This window comes from Rhinatrema bivittatum, chromosome 3, assembly GCF_901001135.1.
Source record: "Rhinatrema bivittatum chromosome 3, aRhiBiv1.1, whole genome shotgun sequence".
Classification (NCBI taxonomy): Eukaryota; Metazoa; Chordata; class Amphibia; order Gymnophiona; family Rhinatrematidae; genus Rhinatrema; species Rhinatrema bivittatum.
The window spans coordinates 496,508,679-496,530,980 of NC_042617.1; positions in this window are offsets into that span (position 1 = coordinate 496,508,679).

Below are 22,302 nucleotides of genomic sequence, written 5' to 3' on the forward strand. Positions count from 1 at the left end.
GGTGTATTCATTCCCATGCTCGCACCAGCTCAACTCCTGCGGTATGGCTTGGGGCTCCTCCCTGGGTCATGCCGTGGCCCAAGGGCTCACATCACCAGCATTAGAGACAACCGTGCCTCTGTGCCTCTGAGTGTAACAGCTGCCAGAGGTCGTACTCGTAACAGGACCTGAAGGTCACCATGCCCTCGGGTCATAATGGGATCCAAAGACCCCAAGCTCTCAGTCCCTACAGCTGCTGGAGGTCACGCTTGCAACAGGATCTGAAGGCCATGAGCTTGGTGAGCTGTGCCCGATCGGCTCCAGTTTCTTTTGGACTTTTGCCTTGATTTTTGCCTGGAAATTTTTTTTGCTTCAGTTACTGGACTTTCTTCAGCCTGCTTTTGCCCAAAGAATTTTTTGCTCCTAGCTTTTGGACATTCAATGCTTGCTTTAGTCAAAAATTATTTTTTTTGTGTTGTTGATGTCTTTGCTAGAGCTGTCTGGTTCCCACGACCTGCAAGAGGCGCCTGCAGCCAGACCATCTCTGCATCCACTCGTCCTGGAACTCCTCAACTGGCAGGAGTTGCCTGTCATGGTTCCAGTGATCATCTCCGTTCTTCCCACTTCGATGTGGCCTAGCTCCCTGGGTTTCGTTCGACCTGCAGGAGGCGCCTGCACCCAGGTTCCACATCCAACAACCAGCATCTTCAACTTCGAGAATCTTCATGCTTCAGGGAATACCTGTCTTCAAGGTGTACCATTACACCACCTCAGGTCTTGGGATGTTCCGACCAGCAGGAGGCGCCTGCACCTGAGACCTGTCTTCACATCTTCTCAGTCTATTCAGCCTTTGCCTGCACTGGATTAGTACTGGCTCTGGAGTCTTATCAGCCAGAGGTGTTCTCTACAGTTCACACCTAGGGTTCTTACAACCAGCAGGAGGCGCCAGCACCCTAGACGCATCTTCGCCTCTTCACTCCTGACTCCGCTCCTGTTTGCATTGTCCTAGTGCTTGCCATAGGAGCCATCTTCATCTAGAAGTCTCTCTTCATATCCGTAAGGGAGTTCCCACCTATAGACTACTTATTGGTACTTCGCAGATGTCACCTTCCTGCAAATCTCCTTGAATCCATAGTTTGGTCCAGCTTCCGTTCCATACAGATGAATTTGACTCAGGATCACCATCGTGAGCTATCCTGCACCTCTGATCTCAATGCCATGAGTTCTTCAAACACTCAGTATTTCAGGTCTTCAATCAGGATTGGAATTCCTGATTTCTTGTCATCTATTCTGCCAGCAGTGATTCACTTCTGCAAGTTTGCTCACCAGTGCCTACATTTGACCATCTGTCCATGGGGGTTCCTCGCACCCATTGAAATCCATTGCCATCTTCAAGTCTAGTCTCATGAAGCTCCTTCCATCTCAACGTGGCTTCTTGACTCCGTCCTAAAGGAGTGTTTTCCTTTGATTTATTTATTTATTTATGTATTTATTTTATTTATTTTTAATTTTTATATACTGAAGTTCTTGTAGGGACTACAAATCACTCCGGTTTACATAAAACAATGAACTGCCCAACAGAGAGCGGAGCTTTACATAGAACTGTAGAACATATGGAACAATATAACTAGATGACAATTTAACATAGTGATAAATAAATATTATAGTTTAACTGGTAATACTAGATGACAATTTAACTAGATGACAATTTAACCTAGTGATAAAATTATAGTTTAACTGGTAATACATAAAGATTATATTATTTATTAACAGTTCCTTGCATAGTGCCACAGTTCCTTGCATAGTGTCACAGTGACATCTATCGTCTGTTATGTTCCTTGTTCCAGCTTAAGGGGACTACATCCTCACACCATGACATAGACTTAATTGGCATCTCAGAGACATGGTGGAAAGAGGATAACCAATGGGACAGTGCTATACCGGGGTACAAATTATATCGCAATGACAGAGAGGAGCAGTCGGGAGGAGGTGTGGCGCTTTATGTCCGGGATGGCATAGAGTCCAACAGGATAAACATCCTGCATGAGACTAAATACAAAATTGAATCTTTATGGGTAGAAATCCCTTGTGTATCAGGGAAGACTACAGTGATAGGGGTATACTACCGTCCACCTGGTCAAGATGGTGAGATGGACAGTGAAATGCTAAGAGAAATTAGGGAAGCTAACCAAATTGGTAGTGGAGTAATAATGGGAGACTTCAATTACCCCAATATAGACTGGGTAAATGTATCATCGGGTCACGCTAGAGAGATAACGTTCCTGGATGGAATAAATGATAGCTTTATGGAGCAATTGGTTCAGGAACCGACGAGAGAGGGAGCAATTTTAGATCTAATTCTCAGTGGAGCACAGGACTTGGTGAGAGAGGTAACGGTGGTGGGGCCGCTTGGCAATAGTGATCATAATATGATCAAATTTGATTTAATGACTGGAAAAGGAACAGTGTGCAAATCCAAGGCTCTCGTGCTAAACTTTCAAAAGGGAAACTTTGATAAAATGAGAAAAATTGTTAGAAAAAAACTGAAAGGAGCAGCTACAAAAGTAAAAAATGTCCAAGAGGCGTCGTCATTGTTAAAAAATACCATTCTAGAAGCACAGTCCAGATGTATTCCACACATTAAGAAAGGTGGAAAGAAGGCAAAACGATTACCGGCATGGTTAAAAGGGGAGGTGAAAGAAGCTATTTTAGCCAAAAGATCTTCATTCAAAAATTGGAAGAAGGATCCAACAGAAGAAAATAGGTTAAAGCATAAACATTGGCATGTTAAATGTAAGACATTGATAAGACAGGCTAAGAGAGAATTTGAAAAGAAGTTGGCTGTAGAGGCAAAAACTCACAGTAAAACCTTTTTTAAATATATCCGAAGCAGAAAGCCTGTGAGGGAGTCAGTTGGACCGTTAGATGATCGAGGGGTTAAAGGGGCACTTAGAGAAGATAAGGCCATCGCGGAAAGATTAAATGATTTCTTTGCTTCGGTGTTTACTGAAGAGGATGTTGGGGAGGTACCCGTAATGGAGAAGGTTTTCATGGGTAATGATTCAGATGGACTGAATCAAATCACGGTGAACCTAGAAGATGTGGTAGGCCTGATTGACAAACTGAAGAGTAGTAAATCACCTGGACCAGATGGTATACACCCCAGAGTTCTGAAGGAACTAAAAAATGAAATTTCAGACCTATTAGTAAAAATTTGTAACTTATCATTAAAATCATCCATTGTACCTGAAGACTGGAGGATAGCAAATGTAACCCCAATATTTAAAAAGGGCTCCAGGGGCGATCCGGGAAACTACAGACCGGTTAGCCTGACTTCAGTGCCAGGAAAAATAGTGGAAAGTGTTCTAAACATCAAAATCACAGAACATATAGAAAGACATGGTTTAATGGAACAAAGTCAGCATGGCTTTACCCAGGGCAAGTCTTGCCTCACAAATCTGCTTCACTTTTTTGAAGGAGTTAATAAACATGTGGATAAAGGTGAACCAGTAGATATAGTATACTTGGATTTTCAGAAGGCATTTGACAAAGTTCCTCATGAGAGGCTTCTAGGAAAAGTAAAAAGTCATGGGATAGGTGGCGATGTCCTTTCGTGGATTGCAAACTGGCTAAAAGACAGGAAACAGAGAGTAGGATTAAATGGGCAATTTTCTCAGTGGAAGGGAGTGGACAGTGGAGTGCCTCAGGGATCTGTATTGGGACCCTTACTGTTCAATATATTTATAAATGATCTGGAAAGAAATACGACGAGTGAGATAATCAAATTTGCAGATGACACAAAATTGTTCAGAGTAGTTAAATCACAAGCAGATTGTGATAAATTGCAGGAAGACCCTGTGAGACTGGAAAATTGGGCATCCAAATGGCAGATGAAATTTAATGTGGATAAGTGCAAGGTGATGCATATAGGGAAAAACAACCCATGCTATAATTACACGATGTTGGGTTCCATATTAGGTGCTACAACCCAAGAAAGAGATCTAGGTGTCATAGTGGATAACACATTGAAATCGTCGGTTCAGTGTGCTGCGGCAGTCAAAAAAGCAAACAGAATGTTGGGAATTATTAGAAAAGGAATGATGAATAAAACGGAAAATGTCATAATGCCTCTGTATCGCTCCATGGTGAGACCGCACCTTGAATACTGTGTACAATTCTGGTCGCCGCATCTCAAAAAAGATATAATTGCGATGGAGAAGGTACAGAGAAGGGCTACCAAAATGATAAGGGGAATGGAACAACTCCCCTATGAGGAAAGACTAAAGAGGTTAGGACTTTTCAGCTTGGAGAAGAGACGACTGAGGGGGGATATGATAGAGGTGTTTAAAATCATGAGAGGTCTAGAACGGGTAGATGTGAATCGGTTATTTACTCTTTCGGATAGTAGAAGGACTAGGGGACACTCCATGAAGTTAGCATGGGGCACATTTAAAACTAATCGGAGAAAGTTCTTTTTTACTCAACGCACAATTAAACTCTGGAATTTGTTGCCAGAGAATGTGGTTCGTGCAGTTAGTATAGCTGTGTTTAAAAAAGGATTGGATAAGTTCTTGGAGGAGAAGTCCATTACCTGCTATTAAGTTCACTTAGAGAATAGCCACTGCCATTAGCAATGGTTACATGGAATAAACTTAGTTTTTGGGTACTTGCCAGGTTCTTATGGCCTGGATTGGCCACTGTTGGAAACAGGATGCTGGGCTTGATGGACCCTTGGTCTGACCCAGCTTGGCATTTTCTTATGTTCTTATGTTCTTATCATCAGAGCAATTATCATTAGCATACAGTCCCTTGCTTAAGTACTATAGTGACACCTATTGACCATCAACTCTGAGTGTAACGTCACTACGTTGTGAGTGCCCGAAGTATTCATGGATTTCCCATGTCGCTCACTGTCATACTAAGCTGTAAAGCCCTTTCTCACTCAACCATGCCAGTCGGGAAGCAACAATCCTGAGCCTCTTAGTCTCCGCTACCTGCTCAGTTTCAGACTGCTGCTTTCCGTGGACCACACCTAAGTCCAAGCAGCTCAGATCCTCAAGGGCTCCTCCCGGGGGGATCTCAGGTCTCCAATGGTGAAGATTGTGGGTCTCTCCGGTTTTGACTTCTTGCTCGACTCATGTCCTTTGAAATTTCCATCACACACTAGTTCCCGTATGTCTACTCCTAATCCTAAGCAGCTCGATTCCTCAAGGGCTCCTCCCGGGGGGAATCTCAAACTTCCAATGCTGAAGATCTTGTGAGTATCCCGATTACAATCTTCGCTGAGAGTCTTCCTTCAGAAATGAATTCACCATCTTCTTTAGACAAGTTGCCTCTAGAATTACTCTCCAGCATCTGAACTCTGTGCCTCAGACTTACATTAGAGTCCTCCTGACACCACGGCTCTTCAAGTCAGCTAGTAAGTTGTCTACATATTCTCCTGAGTTCCACCGTTACAGCTACAGAATCCAGTTTGAACCTCACTTTCTGTTACTACTGTGTACCAAGAACAGGCCTTCTCTACACTTAATAATCTGCCTCTTTGATCTACAGAATGTGAGATGCAAGCCTGCCATTCTGCAATCTCGTGCCTTGCTGTTTTATGTCTTCAGTGTCTCATCTATGTCTTGCCTGGATCTTCAATATTCTTCATGTCTTCAGTTACAGTATTGCCATCACTACAGTTCCTCACCAAGAACCTTCCAACATTTGTTCTTGGACCCTTGCTCTCCCCCTGTCAGTTTGGACTGATACCTTGTCTCCTCCAGCTATTGATACGAGGCTTGAGGAGGGGGTCTTTAAGGAGGAGGTACTGTTACGATTCCTGCCCTTGGAGCTAATCTTCTCGAGCTGGCTTCTCACCTCAGCCGCTGCCTGCCTGCCCCACGGTAGGGAGAGCCACCAGCAGAAGCCTCTTCAGGTGGCAGGACACCGCCAACTCCATCCTCCGCAGCCTGGGGGCCGCACCCATCTTCAGCCCTGCACAGCAAGGCTGGTCAGCTGGGAGCCTTCCCTCATGGCCAATGCCGCTCTGGCTCCCCGATGCTCCTCCTGGATTCCACAGACAGCAGGGAGCCGTCCTTGCCGCTGCCAGGGTCTTCGACCAGCAGGGAGGCTGTCCCTGCTGGTGCCTGCAGCCAACCTGCCTTCCCTGCATTGGTGTCAGTGTGCAGGGGATGCTGCTGACCATGGTCCTGCTTCTCTTCTTGCTTCAGCCTTCCTTAGGTGCCAGCGCGCGTCTCTTCACTCTGTTTAAAGGGCCAGCCACAGGAAGTGCTACTGGCTCCACCTGATGACAGTTTCCTGCTTCAGCCCTATAAAAGGGCTTTCCTTCAGTTCTTCCATGCCTTCAGATCGGGTTCCACAGTCGTCTGTGTCTTCTGACTGGTCCAGGTCCTCGGTGGTCTTCCTCTGCTTTCACAGCTTTGTCTCTATGTTCCAGATGTCTTTTGTCCAGGTCTTCAGTTGTTTCCATGTTCCAGATGTCTTTCATTCAGGTCTTCAGTCGTCTCCATGTTCTGGATGTTCTTCATCCAGATGTCTTCGTGTCCCCAGTACCTGATGTTCAGCTCTTCTATTGTCTCGATGTTCCTGAATTCTTTTCCTTCGTCTCTGCCTCCATGCCTTGGTTCCTAGATGTCCACCTTCCTGGCATACCGCTGTCATGGTCCGTGACCAGTCCATCGGGTGGGCTGTGTAGGGCACCTCACGGTACAAGGCCATTCTCATCTCTGCAGCGCAACCCCCTGGAAGACCTCCTGCTTCAGTGTGTTGTTTTTATTCCTTGAGAATCAAATCCTGCTTCAGAGTTGTCCCAGTCTTCAGAGCCTGTTGCACCCTGCATGAAGTCCATGTCACATTTCTGTTTGAACTTGCCCTGAGTCAGGCGTGGTCCGCGACCAGTCCCATGGGGGGCTGTGTAGGGCGCGCCCCAGTGCAGGTCTCTGTAGTTGATTTGTCATGTTCTGGTATCAGCTTCCACTATTCCTCCTGGAGTACTGCCTCGAGCCCAACGTGGTCCGCGACCAGTCTCACGGTCTGTGTAGAGCATGCTGCGTCACAGACTCTCACCAGCTCTTGATCCTGCTTCAACCCTCATCTACAGTGTCTCGCTTCAGCCCTCATCTACAGTGTCTCACTTCAGTCCTCTTCCATGATGTCTTCGCTCCAGTCCTCGTCTGTGGTGTCTTGCTTCAGTCCTCGTCTATGATGTCTTTCCTCCTGCCTTCGTCTCCAGTGTCTTCACCTCAGTCCTTGTTTACAGTGTATTCGCTTCAGTCCTAGTCCAAAGACTTCTGTGTTCCAAGGACTCCATCTGCCCTCGTCCTCTGTCCGGCCTGCCACCCATTGCCGTACCCAGCGGCAGGTCTGAAAGGGCTTGGAACGGTCGGAGGACTGTTCATCAATCAACATTGCATTGTTGGTCATCCTGGGGCGTGCAGGCCTGGTTAAGGGTCAGACTTTGTACTTTATTCCTTGCTTCAGCCTTGTCCTGCTTTCGTTAACCATGCTCACACCAGCTCGCCTCCCGCGGTATGGCTTGGGGCTCCTCCCTGGGTCATGCCGTGACCCAAGGGCTCACATCACCAGCTTTAGAGACGACCACGCCTCCGTGCCTCTGAGGGTAACAGCTGCCGGAGGTCGTACTCGTAACAGGACCCAAAGGCCACCATGCCCTCGGGTCATAACGGGATCCAAAGACCCCTAGCTCTCGGTCCCTGCAGCTGCCGGAGGTCGCGCTCGTAACAGTACAGGTCACAAGGGTACACAGCACACAGGATGGAAAGAGAGAAAGGGAGAGGAGGACTATATTTCACATCAGATGTTTGAAATTTTACAATCAATGGGAGCCTGGGAGAGGGGCATCTAAGAACTGTAAATACAGAGACACACACTCCCCCCCCAAATGCAGAGCAGAGGGTGTTAGAACTGGTGGTTGCATGTTTATAGGTTGATATTCAAAATGTTTATCTAGCTAACTTTTGGAGATAGCTGGACTAAACAGAAGATTCAAATATTTCACTCTACTCTCTGACTAAATTTTTTCTGGGTATTTTGTCGCCTGCACAAATGATAGCTATTTTAGCTAGACAAAAACAGGTGGCACTAGGGGCATTCCCGGAATATGCTTTCATTTTATCCAGGTAGTGCTAATATTTAGCATTGTCTGGACAAAGCAGGGTATTCCTAGTTGAATAACGTTTTGCAGAAAACATTATCCAGGTTTATTCAGTGCAACCTTCATTTGAATAAATTGTACTCAATATCAAAAAACGCAGCCGCTCGTATATTAACCGGCTCCCGCAGAAAAGAACATATCACCCCTGTCCTCAAACAATTACATTGGCTTCCCATCACTGCCAGAATTCAGTTTAAAACCCTCACCCTCATACATAAAGCTGTCCACAATCCTAACATGCTTTGGTTCTCAGACAGTCTACATATCCGTTTCCCCTCCAGACCCACCAGAACACCCTACACAGCATATATGCATATGCCATCTCCTAAATTCTACCACCTAACAACCACCAAACAACGTGCACTTTCCCTAGCTGGACCCTCACTATGGAACTCTATCCCCACCTACCTACACCATGAAACCTGCCCCAAACAATTTAGAAAAAATCTCAAGACTTGGCTCTTCGCACGAGCCTACACATGAACCCCTCTGTCTGTCACTCACCCTTCCCAAACCCCTCCCCTGCCCCCTCCTCTCCCCCCTAACCCTGAACTCATTCATTGTAAACAATTTACTTGTAAATAATCCTCTGTATATAATTTCTATTGCTTATATATCATCATGTTTATAGCTTATATTCTTTTCGTTCAGTAATTCCCTTTTGTTTCCCCTCCCTTACCTCCAGCCAGTTCCATTATCAGTTTCATTGTAAAGCCATGTTGGCCAGTTTTTATGTTACATGGAAACCGATGTGATGTTTGCCTAACAAATGTCGGTATACAAAAATTTCAAATAAATAAAAATAATAAATAAATAAATATCTGGTTAAAGTTATCTGGGAAACTTTCTCACTTGATGGTTTACCAAATATGGACCTTGTAGTCCCTTTTATTCATTGTTAAGCAATTTGTAACACCATATTGTTACACTCTCTGCCCGCGGCAGCCCTCTAACCTTTCTAAGCAACTTCCAGGCTCCAGCTCCCCATCGCTTGCGGCAGTGGGCCGCTAGCTCCGACCTCGGGCTCCCGCCAGCACCTCTGGTCCTGCTCCACTTCCTGGAACTTCCAGCCAGGATGCCTCCATTCGTCGGGCCTCTCCGCGGGGGTTCGTGGAGAGACGCCGACAGCCGCACCGCACCCCTCCGTAGGCACGCTTGCATCAGTAACTCTTTTAATGGGCCAGCGGCCCATTAAAAGACCTGGCCACGGACCCGGATGCTGACATCAGATCCTTCAGCATATAAATGCTCAGGCCTCGCACCATAGCATCGCCTTTACAACAGGTCTCCTCAGTTCCCTGTTGGTTCTGAGTACTTGTTGCCTCTGTGATTCCTTGTTCCGTGTTCCTGAGTGTTTCCGTTCCTGTTTCTTCGTTCGTCTTGTCTGCACTCTGATTGACCTCCTGGTGCTGACCTCTGCCATGTCTGACATTGCCTGCCTTCTCCAAGCCTGACCTCTGCTGCATCCAACCTTGCTTGCCTTCTCCAAGCCTGACCTCTGCTACGACCGACCATGTCTGCCTTCTCTGTGCCTTGACCATTGCTATGCCTGACCATAGACATGACATAGACATAGAAATGATGGCAGAAGAAGACCAAACAGCCCATCCAGTCTGCCCAGCAAGCTTTCCACTTTATTTTTTTTTCCTCATGCTTATCTGTTACTCTTGGCCTCCCATCAGCAACCCCCTGGTTCCATTTTCCCTCCACTCCCACCATTGATGTAGAGAGCAGTGCTGGAGCTGCATCCAAGCGAAACATCCAGCTCAATTGGTCAGGGGTAGCAACTGTTGCAATAAGCAAGTTACTGCCACGCTTGTTTACCCAGCCAGTGCCATTCAGTCCTTGTTAGTTGTCTGAATATAATTCCTCTTTTCTTTATTCCACCTGCCGTTGAAGCAGTGTGTTGCACTGGATATGTATTCCCAGTGAAGTATACGGCTTAATTGATTCAGGGTAGTAACCGCCGTAACAAGCAAGCTACTCCTATAATTATTGGTTTGCCCAGACTATGTAATTAATTCCTTGTTGGTTGTTGCCTGAATATAAATCCTCTTTTCCTCTCCCCCCCCCCCGCCTTCTCTGTGTTTTGACCATTGCAAACGTCTAACCAAGCTGGCCTTCTCCATGCCTTGACTATTGCAATGCCTGACCATGCCTGCCTTTTCTGTGCCTTGACCATTGCTATGCCTGACCACATCTGCCTTCTCTGTGCCTCGACTACTGCAATGTCTGACCATGCCTGCCTTCTCTGTGCCCTGACCATTGCTACAGATGACCACGCCATAGACTCCTCTCTGTCCAGAGTTATATGTTGCTTGCTACACGCTCTGATTGCCGCAAGCTTTCATCTGAGTTTGACAGTGATGCTTCCGTCCCTATCCTCTGGACATGGACTCGCAAGGCTCCGGCCTTTCTTTGCTCAAGCACCTTCAGTCAATCCTTGTTCCTTGGTGCTTAGGTTCCTGTACTGGGACTAGTCCAGGATAGAACTAAGCCACCTGCTGGCTGCTGTCTCTGGGCTGAATTTCCTGCCTTTGACATCCAACCTCGAGGCCTGCCTAAGTCCTGCCGGCCCCAGCACCCTAAGGCTCAACCCGAGTGGAACGTGGGCTGGTATAGGTGAAGCTCCAGTGGCCTCTAGCTTCAGCCAACTCCACCTGCTGATGGTGGGGACCCCTAGGCCCTCACCCATGGGTTGCATCAACCCCACCTCAGCCCAAGGATCCAACTCCTGACACAACACATATAATTCGAATTAATGTAATAGAGTGCTAAGTAAATTAGGGTTTTCTTGCCATCCAGAAAGCTGACAGAGAGGGTGATGAGGGCCAAGATAAAGATTGTTACCCTTCTACCTAATGGTCCTGTTGTGTTGTTTAGAGGTCTTAATGAAATTCTTACCTGTTGATACTTCACTAATCAATACAGTTTATCACACTTGAATGGACAGAGGGATAAGAACATAAGAAATTGCCATGCTGGATCAGACCAACATCCTGTTTCCAACAGAGGCCAAATCAGGTCACAAGAACCTAACAATTACCCAAACACCAAGAAGATCCCATGCTACTGATGCAATTTATAGCAGTGGCTATTCCCTAAGTAAACTTGATTAATAGCAGTTAATGGACTTCTCCTCCAACAAAGTATCCAAACCTTTTTTTAAACCCAGCTACACTATCTGCACTAACCACATCCTCTGACAACAAATTCAAGAGCTTAATTGTGCATTGAGTGAAAAATCATTTTCTACGATTAGTGTTAAATGTGCTACTTGCTAACTTCATTGAATGCCCCCTTGTCCTTCTATTATCCGAAAGTGTAAATAACTGATTCACATCTACTCGTTCAAGACTCTCATGATCTTAAAAACCTCTATCATATCTCCTCTCAGCCATCTCTTCTCCAAGCTGAACAGCCCTAACCTATTCAGTCTTTCCTCATAGGGGAGCTGTTCTATCCTCTTTATCATTTTGGTTGCCCTCTGTACCTTCTCATTCACAACTATATCTTTTTTGAGATGTGGCAACCAGAAGTGTGCACAGTATTCAAGGTTCTTTGTAAGGGCTACGTCCACAAGTTCTTAGTTGTATGTAAACCGATACGATGTGCGAACGGCTATCGGTATATAAGAAACCACAAATAAATAAATAAATAAATAAATAAAGGTGTGGTCTCACCATGGAGCGATACGGAGGCATTATGACATTTTCCATTTTATTGACCATTCCCTTCCTAATAATGTCTAACATTCTGTTTGCTTTTTTGACTGCTACAGCACACTGAGCTGACGATTTTAAACTATTATCCACTATGATTCCTGGATCTTTTTCCTGGGTGGTAGTTCCTAATATAGAAGCTAACATCGTGTAACTTCAGCAAAGGTTATTTTTCCCTATGTGCAACACCTTGCGCCATCTGGCGCCGGCGATCCAGTGCTCCTACCATGTGACAGGAGCCGGCCAATGGCACGGATACCCTGTCAATTGGTAAGGGCAAAGGGCCATCAGCGTCATTTTTATTAATGCAGCCGATGGCCCGAGAGCGGGAGATCGTTCCCCGTGCCCCCACTGGACCACCAGGTAATTTTAAAACGGTTTTTGGGGGTTCGGGAGGGTGGGGGAGGGTTTTTTGTTATCGGATTGGGCACAGCTGATAACAAAAAAAAAATCGAGCCGGACGATAAAAATTCCGGTTCCGATTCACATCTCTAATAGAATCTGGGGTATGGCAGCCAGCCAGAGTGGATTAAAGAACCCCAAGGTGGTACAACATTAGTAATGCAGCAAAGCAGAGTGGCACATAGCCCCCCAAGGCGTAGTATAAGAGCCACAGCAGCAAGGAAGTGAAGCAGCAGGATTCCAAAGGTGTAGCTTCAGAGGCACAGATGGCAACAAGCAGAGTATCAGCAAGACCATCAAGGTGTAGTGTCAGAAACAGGACAGCTAGGCGGAGTGACAGCAAGATAACAAAGGTGTAGCATTAGGAGCAGGGCAGCAAGGCATAGTAGCAGCAATACCCCCAAGTGTAGAATCAGGGGAATGGCAACTACTAGACAGAATGACAACAAGACCCCCAAGTATAGCAGTACAGCAGTAAGGTGGAGTTGCATCAAGTCCCCTAATGGGTAAAGTCTGGGGTATGGCAGCAAGGCTAAGTGGTAGTAACACTCCTCAGGTTATCTTCAGGAGCAGGACTGCTTCACCTTGACTGTGCTCCATCCTGTCTACTTGCCCTCTTCTTCCACCTTGGCTCTGTCCTGGCTACTATTCCACTCAGGAATGTTTTGGTTACTATACTTTCTAGTCTCATTCCAGCAGTTTTGAATGGGCCATAGAATTGAAAGGGAAACATGAATGAAAATAAAATGTTCTTTTAATTCATAGGCACCTTCCATTCATTTTAGGGGTCTACACATAGAATAAAAATGGTTTCATTTTATCCATTGTTTCAAACAAATGCACATCTGCACTAGATATTTTTAGAGGGGTCAAGTTTTCAAATATGACTATCTCCCCAGCTGTGATGTGAAGTGTTATATTTACTTAAAGGCTGCATTAATAAAGTTACTAGCAAATGTCATGGGACACAGAGGGTGCTCTAGGAAATAATAAAGAAGTACACTCTTCCTGTTTAACTGTGTGGCTGAGTGTCTTTGTGATAGGGCCTAGTTATATCTCAATAACCAGCACTCAGCCCTCTAAAACCTGATTTTAGCCAGGTTGACCCTTTAGTGCATAGATTTGTTTTCTTTAAGATTCTCTTGTTATTTACTTTTGGGAGATGATTGATGGAGTCATTAGTTTGCTCTTGAACAGGGATTTCTCTCATCATCTCTACTTATTTTCTACATAAACATTCACCGTGCACTTAACTACAAATCTAATCTACAAATGAATAATTTTTCTTTAAGGTCAGATTTCTTAGGCAATTGTCTGCCACTTGGAAATGTCACAGCATTAATCCTGATCATATCCTCTTTCACACTGTCTTTTTACCCTTTTAAAGTAGTACTAAAAATGAAATTCACAGGAGTTCTTGAGATGCTGTTAACAATATTCACAGATGGGTAAAGGAATGACTATGATAATAGGTTTCAAACTACCATAACATCTTTTTAATTTGTTGAGCTTGTCGGGTGTTAAAGCACATGTATTAACAAGGCAGTATCTCAAATGAGGGTTTAATCTAGATTTAATAAGAATCCATTTAAACATCTTGATATATTGTATGGCCTTTACATGCATGGAAGCCTACAATGAAAATTTTGTGTCTACTGATATTATTTCTGAAAAAACTTTTAGTCTGAAGAAACTTGATTTAATTTAATTTTGCTTTTTACTATCCCCAACTTTTTTAGTCTATTTCCCAGTGATCATGCTTTACAGAACTGGTAATGAAACTAAATATAGTTCAATAAGGAGAAAAATATGATAAAACTGTAGTGCAAATTTAAAATTCATTGTTGTGTCTATACTACTAGTATACTTATTGTGGAAAAGGTTAATACAACAAACACTGCTATCACTGTTGTATGTAATTCTTTACTTATGGCTATACGTTTTCAAGGAAAAATTGGATCTGAGCTACACAGGTTCTTTTAACACATGTACTTTACACACATTTTCAAAGAAAAACTACCTGAGTTGTTTCTGTTTGAAAATTAGCAACTTCAATGTATATCTACTAAAAGTGTCTGTGAATTTTGCTCCTCTTAATTGTGTAGGCAATGAAAATTGAATATTCACATGCCCCCAGCATAAGCACTCCCAAAGGAATGCCTCCTTTCATGGCAGCTAAAAGTGTGTGCACTATGAAACCCATAAGTACATTTTGCCACATTTGAGGAGGGCAATTTTAAGTCTGTTAATTTTACCGAGATACATACTTTTGAAAATGTCAATCTCTACATGCACATGTTGATCAGATAACAGTTGCATCATGGTAAATGCTCTGCTCATTCCTAAATTAATAGTATAAATCTGAGCTTCCATATATTAACAGATGTTGAAGTCCTCAACCATCTCAGGTGCAACCACCTTCTCTCACCTATCAATAATTAACCCCATCTTTGTCCCATGCTGTCATATTTGTAAGAAACAGCTGTCTTTATTGGATGGATATGGCCATAGCATAGGTCATTGCATACAACAATAAAATTACAAAATGATTCTAATATTCTTCAATTTTCAAAACATTAATTACTAACATATTCTCAATCACCAGGGGTGACCATGCCCTTACCTGCTGAATTTCAAATCAAAATGCTCCATAGGATCCTGCTACTGTAATGTAGCACTGTTGGGGGACACAGGGCCATCGAAACCTTGCCCCTCATATTATCCTGCATTCAATCCTCATTACAGATGAAGTTCTCAGCAGTGCACCGAAGTCTACTTCATAAAAGAGCAGGTGTCACTCATTAAGCATGCCAACACAATTTTGGGTGATGAGCAGGCCAAACTCGGCCATTGAAGCCGAAGACTTGACAGTCAACTCATCTTTCTGTCACCCACTGATGCAATGTAGGTGCAGGAATACCATGCTACTTGGTATTCTCCACCCAGCCAGCTTATAAGAATTACACAAGCCATGCACCCTGGGCCATAGTCAAATCCCTGCCCCTATGCTGCGACTGTTCTGTGGTCCCCTATACCCACCATGCCATGTTAGAACCATATAAGCCATCCCCTTGTGGGTGGGCTGAGTGGAAAAACCGCCAAAATAAGAGGCTGGGTAGTGGATCAGCTCACATTTAAATTCTGTTTGCTGGCTCAACCATAAGCCCCCTGCCCCCTCTCTTGCTCCAGAGGTGGAACACCTCAGGGGCTGTGGCCTCCCTGCCTTAGTTGGGGGTGGGTTGGCTCCTCAACCATGTCAGGTGCAACTGCCTCATCTTGCCTATCCATAGTTACTTCACAATTGTCCCATGCTGTCATATTTGAAAGAAACAACTGTCAGTCCATTGTTGTGGGAACACTGGAGGCGGTCCCATTTTTGGGAGATTGTGTAACTTCAGCCATGATGCAACCACAGAGGAGCTCTGGAAAACGCCGAGGCAGGAGAGGAGTGTCCAAGCACAGGCTGGAGATGCAGAACCCTGGCCTCTACCGAACCTGATTGCATCAAAGAGACCCAGCAATGCAATGTTGGTCTCTGGGGTAGCCCTCCGGCCACTCCATAGCCCTTTCGGACCTGCTGTACGGAAACAGCAAATGCGACAGGACGGACAGAGGCTGAAGGGCGAAGACATCAGACTCAGATGAAGACTCAGGATATGTGAGGGATTCACACAAAGAGTCAGGATACTTAAGAGGTTGAGACGAGACTCTGGATACTTAAAGGGTTGAAGAACTGAGACGGACTCAAGTTGCTGAAGAACTGAGACGGGCTCAAGTTGCTTGAAGGGAAGGACTCCTACCGAGTCACAAGATCAAGAATACTGTACAGGTACTGCCACATCACGCGCCCTACACAGCCAATCAAGGAAGGTCACGGACCATGCTGGTGGTTCCCAACTCAGGCTCCTTGGAGGTTCCACGATGAAGACTCTGACGAGGCCTGCACCAAGGTGCGCCCTCCACAGCCAGTTAAGGCAAGGCACAGACCACACTGGTATGGTACAGGTTATGCAGATTTCATACATATGGACAAGGCAAATACAAGGGGCTCCAAAGACCCGGACAGGATTCAGGTTAAGGAGAAGGACTTCAGGATCCAAGGGCTCAGAGTAAAAAGGCTCAGCATGGAGCTCGAGTGAACTCAGAGTATGGAACCTGAAGCTCGGAGGATTAAAAGCCAGAATCTTCAGGAGGCTTACGCTGCCGAGGCAAAGGACATCTGGATAAAGGAAGATCAGGACGTGAAGACATTCGGAGAAGAGGACATCAGGACTTCAGGGGATCCGAAGAACGACACATCAGGGACATTAGGAGATCTGAAGAGATGGATGTCGGAACATCAGGAACTGGATGGATGAAGACACGGGGTCTGACGAGAGACCTTGATGAAGATAAAGACGAAGACATGGAATTCCAGCATGGAACCGAGTTCCAATGAGAAGCTGGATTGCTGAGAAGTCCTAAGAAGGACTGGCTCCTTGTGAAGGCAATGAAGCAATGAAGACAGGCCCTTCTTATAGGGTTGAAGATAGACTCCCATGATGACATCATCAGGAGGACCAGTCCCTCGCTGGCCCTTTAAGAATGGAAGAGAGGCACGGCCTCACGCCTAAGGAGGAAGTGGGCAGGACCTTGGAGAGCAGCATCCCTACCATTGAGTGCAGGAGCAAAGCTGAGCTGCGGAACAGACCCCGACGCTGAAGCGGTGGGGTCCAGACCGCAGGGAAGTGACTGAGGGCAGCTCCATGTCGCAGGCAATGCCGAGGATGGAGGCCCCTCCCCAAGGAGGGGGCAAGGTAACTTCGGCAGCCTCTGGACTGCATGGGAATGCTGTCGGCGGCCTCCTGGCTGCCAAAGCAGCACCTGGGCGGCTCCCCGCCATGGTCAGGCAGTAAGAACATCGGCGGTCTCTGGACCGCGCGGGGACGTCGGCGGCAGCCCCCTGGCCACAGGGCAGCACCAGAGTGGCTCAGCCGCGTGAGAGAACGTTGGCAGCCTCCAGGCCACTGAAGAAGCTGGAAAAGAGGTGAGAGGCTACCCAGGTGGGTAGAATCATAACACCATTATTCGAAAGAAGATCTTTATTGAATGGATATGGCCGCAGCATAGGTCATTGCATACAATCATTAAATTACAAAACAATTACTAACATTCATTCAATTTACAAAACATCAATTACTAAAATATTCTCAATCCCCAGGGGTGACCACAAACTCACCTGCTGAATTTCAATTCACTAAATGCTCCATAGGATCCTGCTAATGCAATGTAGCACTGTTGTGGATGTAGGGCCATCGAAGCTATACTCCAATTTCAAAGGGCTCTATAGTATCATACTACAGCAATGCAGCGCCATTGGGGGACACAGGGCCATTGAAGCCTTGCCCCTCAGTTTATCCTGCATTCAATCCTGATTACAGTCAAAGTTTTCAGCAGTGCATTGAAGTCCTGCTCTATAAAAGAGCAGGTGTCACTCATTAAGCATGCCAACACAATTTTGGATGATGCACAGGTCAATCCTGGCCATCGAAGCCGAAGTCTTAACATTCATCTCATCTCGCTGTTACCCATCGTTGCAACATAGTAGCGGGAATACCTTGCTACCTGGTATTTTCTATCTGGCCAGCTTTCAAGAATTGCACATACTGCGCACCCCAGGTCGGGGTCAATCCCCCACCACAAGCCCACGGTATTGACAAATCACTTGCTGTAGGCACCCCAGGGACCCCGCTGCGGCCATATTTTACAACCACTGATGCTGCTTAGAGCTTTAACAACTCTTAATGCTCTTGTTCAATTTCTTACCCAAAATGCATACTGTTCCAGAGATAGCACCATCCCTCTAAAAATCCACAGGAGGATACTGCATATTGTCTAGAGATGTGAATCGTGTCCTCGATCGTCTTAACGATCGATTTCGGCTGGGAGGGGGAGGGAATCGTATTGTTGCCGTTTGGGGGGGTAAAATATCGTGATATATCGTTAAAATCGTTAAAACCCGCTAAAACCCACCCCCGACCCTTTAAATTAAATCCCACACCCTCCCGAACCCCCCCCAAATGACTTAAATTACCTGGTGGTCCAGCGGCGGTCCGGAACGGCAGCGGTCCGGAACGGGCTCCTGCTACTGAATCTTGTTGTCTTCGGCCGGCGCCATTTTCCAAAATGGCGCCGAAAAATGGCGGCGGCCATAGACCAACAGGATTCGACGGCAGGAGGTCCTTCCGGACCCCCGCTGGACTTTTGGCAAGTCTTGTGGGGGTCAGGAGGCCCTCCCCCAAGCTGGCCAAAAGTTCCTGGAGGTCCAGCGGGGGTCAGGGAGCGATTTCCCGCCGCGAATCGTTTTCCGTACGGAAAATGGCGCCGGCAGGAGATCGACTGCAGGAGGTCGTTCAGCGAGGGTTCCGGCCGCTGCCGTTCCGGACCCCCAGGTAATTTAAGTCATTTCGGGAGGGTGGGGGATTGAAGGAGGTAGGATTTGGCAAGGAAATGTTTAAGTTATTTGGGGGGGGTTCGGGAGGGTGGGGGATTTAATTTAAAGGGTCGGGGTGGGTTTTAGCGGGTTTTAGTGTGGCGGCTCACGATTCTAACGATTTATAACGATAAATCGTTAGAATCTCTATTGTATTGTGTTCCATAACGGTTTAAGACGATATTAAAATTATCGGACGATAATTTTAATCGTCCTAAAACGATTCACATCCCTAATATTGTCACCAACCTATGTGACTGTCTCCATTCTGGAATGTGCTGAATATCACCATGTGTCTGGCGAGCCCTCTATCCTGAAACCTATGGGGTTTATTATGTGGGATGCACTGTATGCCATAATTATCAAATGGGAATATGGTAGTCTTGAATCACTCTAACTGCCAGGGTCCACTAAGCTCATTTCTAGAGCATAGATGTATACCGCTAAATTGTCTAATTTTTGGTTTGGAGATTTTGCCATAAGAGATTTAAACTATTGTAATGTGCGAGGTTGCAAGAGCCGAAGATCAAACAGAAGAACGTATAACCAATAAACTTAGCAAATGTATTAGCAAACACTGGGTGATTACCAGCCTATAATATATCAGGGTTACTTTCCAGAGTCCTTCAAATGCTATCATGCATATGCTAGAGACTAGATTATAGGTGTGTATAAATCCCCTTTCATTCACTTGCAGTAATGAGGAAATTAACTTTGAGTAGCTCCAATGCTGTGCAAGCTATGATGCCACCTCGTGAACACTAGATGAAATATCCTACTTGGACAATAACTGGTCATCCGCAGGGGCAACTCCTCCTGGAAGAGAAAAGAAAATCCAGCATGCAAGGGCAACTATTGCTATAGGCCATCACAAATTCACCTTATAAGAATATGCTAATATGCTCTGGTCTTGGAAAATTCTGACATGCAAATGCTGTAGCATAGAAGGCATCAGGGATAGTAAGTATCTCTTATACCAAGCTACTCAGATCGACAAGCCTATAATGACACAGGGATGCTGAGCAAGGTTTCTGATTGCAAATGCATGACTATCCAAACCAAGAAGATGATGGATGATTTATAATCCTTCAATAACTTATCTTAGTGGCAACATTGCCTACCATATATCTGGTCATGGCCCCAAATTCTTAAAGGAGGAGCCAAATGCTGATGACGAAGGAACAGAACCTTTGCTAGATGGCCATCCTTCTGACCCCTATCCCTCGAGATTCATGGAAGTAACCTGCTGAACCAGTCACTGGTAGCCAATGGTAGCTCTCTGTTTATTGAATCCTGGATGCATTCCATGGCCTCTATTGAAATGGAAATCAAGCAGCATGGGATCAACATCAAAGATATCCGGTCACAAAATGGGCTAAAATTTTGATAACAAGCGAGAAGATACATACTGAAAGCATAGAAGTATAAAGATCTTGCTCCACACCAAGAACCTGCCATGCGCTCTCTCAAAGGCAATGCAATAAGATCCCACTACCAGGAGAAAGCTGAGACAGAGAAAAACAATGTCTGGGTGCTATAAAAGATTAGGAGAACAAGGTAACTGGACAGCTTCCCCACATCCTGCTTCACCTGTCCAGTGAATTGAGTATCTCTGTCACTCTCAAATGTATCTGGAATACCAAATCTCAGAATGACTTCTGTTATCAATTTCTTTGCGACAGTGAAAGCAACAGCCCTAGCCATAGGAAGCACTTCATTCCACCCAGTAAACATATATGTAAAATGTAAAATATACTTCCAATATAGTACTCATGGCATCACAATAAAATCCATTTTCAGTCGCACAAATGGTCCCTAGGGGGAGCCCAGATATGCGGGTGCAACCCACAAACCTTTTCCAATGTTATGAACAGCTCAGGTACCACATGTCTGCATCAGAGCAGAGGCAATGGGTCCTAGATTAGGGGCCCAACAGTGGGAATATATCTCCTTCTTCACTCCTGGCTTGCTTGAGCGAGAGCTGGAGCAAGCCAAACGAGCAAAGTATGGAAGGAGAGTAGAGGGGGGCCACATGAAGGTTAATGGGACCATGCCAAAGGCCAGCTGGCAAGGTGGTGCAATTCTGAGGCGTCTAGCAGGGGTGTTCATCGGTGGCAGCTACCTGCTGCAAAAGAAGTACAGAAAGAGAAACCTGGTCCGGAACCTATACTGGAAAAATAGAGTGAAGAGAAGAAGTATGTGAGTCAGATATGGCAGCCTGATGGGTGGCAGCATCAGCAAAGGCATTTCCATGGGTCTCAAATGAGTCTCAGATGAATAGGCTGAGCATTTCACCATCGCAACCTGTGAAGGAGAAAATAGAGTATATAACAAGGCTTGAATGAAATCATGATGTTTAATTGGAGATCCAGAGGAGGTAAGGAAATCTTGATGCTTCCAAATGGCCCCAAAATGATGGACAACCCCAAAAGCATACTGAGAATCTGTGTAAATAGTGACTGATTGGGAAGGGGTAAGGAGGTATGCCCAAGTTAAGGCCACAAACTCTGCAATTGGGCAGAGACATCTAGCCCCAAGAGCTGGTACAAAATTTCAGTCTTTGACATATTCAGCAGTAACTTATTTTTAAACAGCCAATCTTTAATGGTTTTCAAGCAGAGAGAGATCTTCTTCAAGATACAATCAATTGATCCTTGAATAGGTACAAAAAACTGAGTATCATCTGCGTATAACCGGTAGCCTACATCTAATTGCACCAGTACTTTGCAGACAGGAGCTATATAAATATTGAAGAGAATGGGGGAGAGTGCTGATCCATGTGGTACTCCAGTAGTGAGATTGAAACTATCAGAATGATGGCCTGCAATATAAATGGATTGAGAACAGTCTTTTAGAAAAGAGGAAAACCAATTTAAGACTGTATCATCAGTTCCGATATTAGATACAGTGTAGAGCTTATCCAAAACATACAACTAGACTGCATGTTGATTGCTGAATTGTTTCTGGTGGCACAGAGACATATGAAAGAGGAAGAGGGGTGGCCCCAATAAACTCTGATGGAGAACAGACAGCATACCTGGCCTGAAGGGACCCTGACAGGCCCTTAAAACAGGAGCTGTCAGCAAAATAAATCAAATCTGGAATGAGGAGAAGAATATCCATAACATATGGATGAAACCTGGCATCCATGTGGACAGCGGCATCACAATCATGAGGCTCCCCATCATCTGGTAAAGACAAAAGGGAAGTCTGGTTAAGAGGAGGGAAGTGGCGAATAGTCAAATTATCCTGGCCAGTAAGTATGAGCTCATATCTAGTCAGACGAGCTTGAGACAGCAACTGGGTTTTAGAGTGAGTCAAAAATGTAGAAACAAAATGTGGAACAAAAGGCTGCAGAGGATGGTCTAGTACAAATGGCTGTGATTGTTCTACCAGGCCAGCCACAGCCACAACTGCTTTCATGCATGTTGGGAGACCTCAGGCAACAGCATCAAGTAGATGGGAAAAGTAAGCTACTGGTCTATGAAGTCCCCCATGTTTCTTGGTGAGAACTCCTGAAGTCACCCCATCATACTTGTGGCAACAGA